Here is a 5,251-nt window from a genome sequence, read left to right as displayed (position 1 = left end):
AAAAAAAAAACCAAAAACCAGATTACCAAGCATGCAAGAAGAGCTAAAAAAACATTGAAAAATAAAAAAAGGCACAGGGGAAGGGAGTTGTGGGGAACCTAGCCCTACTAGGTATTAAAACATACTATATGTGGTGGGTGCCTATAGTCCCAGCTACTTGGGAGGCTGAGACAAGAGAATAGCTTAAGCCCAAGAGTTTGAGGTTGCTGCAAGCTGTGACGCCATGGCACTTTACGCAGGGCAACAACAACAAAAAAAAACCCCAAAACAAAAAAACGTAAAATAAATGATGCTGGAATAACTGAATACCCCAACTGAATAGTGTTCAAATAAGATCACCCTGCAAATCTGGATGTGCTTGCAGTTCTGATGAGCTTTGGAGAAATGACCAGGATCTTTTCAGAGCCAGAAAACCAGTTGCAGGCCAGAACTAATTTCAAAAGGGCTGCAGGCCTAAGGATTTAACAGCAGTAATTATTGTTATTCTCATTTCGAAGATGACAAGATCAAGGGCCAGAGACTTGCCTACCATCCCAGTGTTTAAGTAGCAGAACTGGGAATACATTTTATATCCTTTTATTCCAAATTCTCTATTTCACCCCCTTAAACCTTGTTACCTGTTCTCTTAGTACCTTCACCCAGAACCACCTGGATTGTCACCTCTCTCAAGCCTGATGCAAGAATCGTTTGCTGAGTGATGCCAGGACCTCCTGGGGACAGTGTCCTCAGAATCTGATCCAAAGGGGTCAGGCTCTTTGGGGGAGCCCACATTTCTTCTAAGGGCCATAAGCAGGAAATAACTTTCATGCATAACCTCCCAGGAAGGGCAGGGTAAGAAAATTAACACTTTTTACGTTCTGTCAGGCACTACATTAAGTACTTTAGAAACATAATTAATGGATGTAAGCGCTCCAATTTGTGCAAATAATCTATACATTGAATCCCATAATGGCATAAATGTATTTATGATCTATGTACAAATATTTTAAAAGATAAAAGAAACATTATTAAAGAAAGAATGTATCTCCCAAGAAAAATGAAAACATCTATCCACATAGGTTTTTCTATAGGAATACTCATTGTAGCATTATTCCTAACAGCCAGAAAGCAGAGAGAACCCAAACGGCCATAAACTGATGAATAAACAAAACATGGTATACCCATACAATACAATATTACTCAGCCACAAAAGGAATGAAGTACAGATACAGATAAATGCCCCAACATGGATAAACTTTAAAAACATTATGCTAAGTAAACAAACCCAGAGATTTAAGGCCATATGTTATATGACTCACTGCATATGAAATGTCTTGGAGAGGCTCTGTGCCAGTAGCTCAGTGGTTCAGCGCCATAGTTAGACACTGGCCACACACACTCTGGGGCTGGAGGGCTCAAACCCAGCCAGGGTCTGCTAAACAACAGTGACAACTATGACAAAAAAATAGCTGGGCATTGTGGGCAGGCACCTGTACTCCCAACTACTTGGGAGGCTGAAGTAAGAGAGTTGCTTGAACCCCAAGAGTTTGAGGTTACTGTGAGTTGTGATGCCATAGCACTCTACCCAGGGCGACATAGTGAGATTCTCAAAAAAAAAAAAAAAAAAAGAAATGAGAAACGTCCTGGATAGGTTAATCCATAGAGACAAAAGGTAGCTTAGTTGTTGCTCACAGCTGAAGAAGATGGAGTGGGGATAATCGGGACTGATGGCTAAGGGGCATGGGTTTCTTTCTGGGGATGATAAAAATTTCTAAAATTATGGTGATGTTTACATAACTCTATGAATATATCCCAAAACATCAAATTGATACACTGAATGGGGGGATGAATTTTTGTGATGTGTAAATTATATCAATAAAGCTACAGGCTCAGCACCTGTGGCTGAAGCGGCTAAGGTGCCAGCCACATGCACCTGAGCTGATGGGTTCGAATCCAGCTGGGGCCCACCAAACAACAATGATGGCTGCAACCAAAAAATGGCCGGGCGTTGTGGCGGGCGCCTGTAGCCCCAGCTACTTGGGAGGCAGAGGCAGGAGACTCGCTTGAGCCCAGGAATTGGAGGTTGCTGTGAGCTGTGATGCTACGGCACTCTACCCAGGGCGACAGCTTGAGGCTCTGTCTCAAAAATAAATAAATAAATAAATAATAAAAAATAAATAAAGCTACTGAAAGAAAGAAACAAAAGCAAGCATGCAAGTATCTACCTAGCAGAGTGTACTGAGCACAGAATAGGAAGTCAACTTCATTTTACAGCTGAGAACAAGGGAGACACATAACTGATAAATTGTATCACTGAGATGTAAAAAGAGATGTGTGTAGCCCCAAAGTCCTGGTTGCATCATTACCTCCTTCCCAAGCAATAGCTACTTATGCAAATAAATTTCCGGAGTGGGGCAGCACCTGTGGTTCAGTGGGTAGGGCGCTGGCCCCATATACCCAAGGTCGTGGGTTCCAACCCGGCCCGGCCAAACTGCAACAAATAATAGCTGGGCACTGTGGTGGGCACCTGTGGTCTCAGCTACTTGGGAGGCGGAGGCAAGAGAATCGCCTAAGCCCAAGAGCTGGAGATTGCTGTGAGCTGTGACGCCACAGCACTCTACCGAGGGCGATAAAGTGAGACTCTGTCTCTAAAAATGAAATAAAATAAAATAAATTTAGCGAGTGAACTTTGGGAGCAGAGCTCTTTTTTTTTTTTTTTCAGACTCTGTCTCACTTTGTCGCTCTCGGTTGAGTGCCGTGGCACAGCTCTTGGGCTTAGGCGATTCTCTTGCCTCAGCCTCCCAAGTAACTGGGACCACAGGCGCCTGGCACAACATTAGGCTATTTTTTTGTTGTAGTTTGGCCAGGGCTGGGTTTGAACCTGCTACCCTCGGTATATGGAGCCGGCCCCTTACTCACTGAGCCACAAGCACCACCCAGGAGCAGAGTTCCTAAGAATACACTGGTTAAGGGTCTCGGTGTGTGAAACACCTTTTGGAGCAAGACACAACTATAGAAGGACTTTACTTAACAAATGCAATCAGTGCAATCTGGTTTCTTGTACCCTCAATGAATCCCCAACAATAAAATAAAATAAAAAAAAAGAATATACTGGTTAAGGCAAATAAATACGAAACGGTTAAATAAAACACAGGTACCGGTAATTGGTGCCTATGTCTGTAGTTCTAGCACTCTGGAAAACCCAGGAAAGAGGACCCCTGGGGCTCAGGAGTTGGGAGACCAGCCTGAGAAAGAGCAAGACACTTCTATACTAAAAATAGAAAAACTAGCAGGCTTTTAGCGGGTGCCTGTAGTCCCAGGTACTCAGGAGACTTAAGCAGGAGGATTGCTTGAGCTCAGTAGTTTGAGACCAGCCTGAGCAACAGTGACACCTGTCTTTACTAAAAATAGAAAAACTGGCTGGTGTGGTGGTGCACACCTGTAGTCCCAGCTACTTGGAAGGCCAAGGAAGACGGATTGCTTGAGCCCAGGAGTTTGAGGTTGCTGTGACCTAGGCTGATGCCACGGTACACTAGCCAGGGACAAAGAGGTAGAGACCGTCTTAAAAAAAAACAACAACAACAAAGGTAGTAAACACAGCAGGCACAGCGTGGACCTTAATTGCCTCCCTAGACTGCCCACGCAGCAATAAATGAATTTACACCAACCCCGGTAATACCTGATTGGCTCTGAGAGAGGCCTAACTCAGGTCGAGCCAATCAGATTCCTTCCTGGAGAGTTGCGTCATTCTTTGTGCGCGGCTGGGATTCAGAAACTCTGGGCCGTCATGCAGCGGTTTGCCCACTTTGTGGACTAAGGAGCAGAGAGCAGGTTGTGGGGAAGAATGATGCCAGAGGAAAGACGGCATTGCCCTCCCTGCATCCAGTGCACTCCTGAGGCCAGGCTACCTTCCTGCCCACTGGGCCTACAAGATATCCTCCTACCTTTGTTTGCTTAAGCAACTGGAGGAATCACCACGAACATAGTGCCAAGTCCTACCAACTCTCAATGACTTTCCCAAAGTTAAAAAGGAAGAATATGTGTGTCTCACAGTGTGTGTGACTGTTTTAAACTTGAATCTGTACCCACATGGCTTAAGCTGAACAAACTAAAGCTGCTAAATAAACTAAAGTCCTCATTAGTCTGGCCTTCAGCCTAGCACAAAAGGTTGGATGTGAGCTGATCATTCTCTACACTATGGACGTCACAGGAGCAGCTCTCAAGAAGTCTCTTTGAGGCCGGGCCTGAAATCCTAGCACTCTGGGAAGCCCAGGCGGGTGAATTGCTTGACCTCACAAGTTTGAGACCAGCCTGAGCAAAAATCGAAAAGCCTGCCTCTACTAAAAATAGAAAAACTGCCCTGAGCACGGTGGCTCATGAGTGTAATCCTAGCATTCTGGGAGGCCAAGGTGGATGGATCCCTTGAGCTTATGTTCGGGATCAGCCTGAGCCAGAGCAAGACCCTGTCTCTAAAAATAGCCTGGCGTTGTGGCAGGTGCTTGTGGTCCCAGCTACTAGAGAGGGAGGCTGAGGCAAGAGAATCGCTTGAGCCCAAGAGTTTGAGGTTGGGCTTGGCACCATTGCTCCTTGGTTAGGGCGACAGCCACATGGGGCCAGTGGGTTTGAATGGGCAGGAGTGTGCGAACCCAACAGGAGCCTGTTAAGCAAGTGATAACAACAATAAAAAAAATAGGCATTGTGGTGGGCGCCTGTAGTCCCAGCTACTTCGGAGGCTGAGGCAAGAGAATCACTTAAGCCCAAGAGTCCGAGGTTGCTGTGAGCTGTGACACCAGCACTCTACCCACCCGACAAAGTGAGGCTCCATCTCAAAAAAGAAAAAGAAAAACTGCAGCAAGAGGATAGCTTGAGTCCAGAAGTGAGCTGTGAGAGTCCAAGAGTGAGAGAGGTTGCTGTGGGTTATGATGACACCAGGGCATTCTACCCAGGGTTACAGCTTGAGACTCTGTCTCACAAAAAAAAAAAAAAAAAGTCCCTTTTGCTCCCTAAGGAGAGTCTTCATGACACTACAAGTGCTAAGAACATCTGAAGTCATGAGACGTACCCTTTCTGAGCACATTATAAGCATTATAAGAGGATGATCTGATGAAACCTTGGATGACATTAAATAGGCTTAGTTATCATAATGTGTACTTTTCTCTCCTTTCCCAATAAATCCCCACTGAAAAAAACTTTTTTTCAGTGGGGATTTTTTTTTTTTAAATTGAGACAGAGTCTGGGCAGCGGCTGTGGCTCACCGGCCCCATATACTGCG

Source organism: Otolemur garnettii, unplaced genomic scaffold (genome assembly GCF_000181295.1).
Source record: "Otolemur garnettii isolate 467f Iridium unplaced genomic scaffold, OtoGar3 scaffold00049, whole genome shotgun sequence".
NCBI lineage: Eukaryota > Metazoa > Chordata > Mammalia > Primates > Galagidae > Otolemur > Otolemur garnettii.
This window is presented reverse-complemented; position numbering follows the sequence as displayed.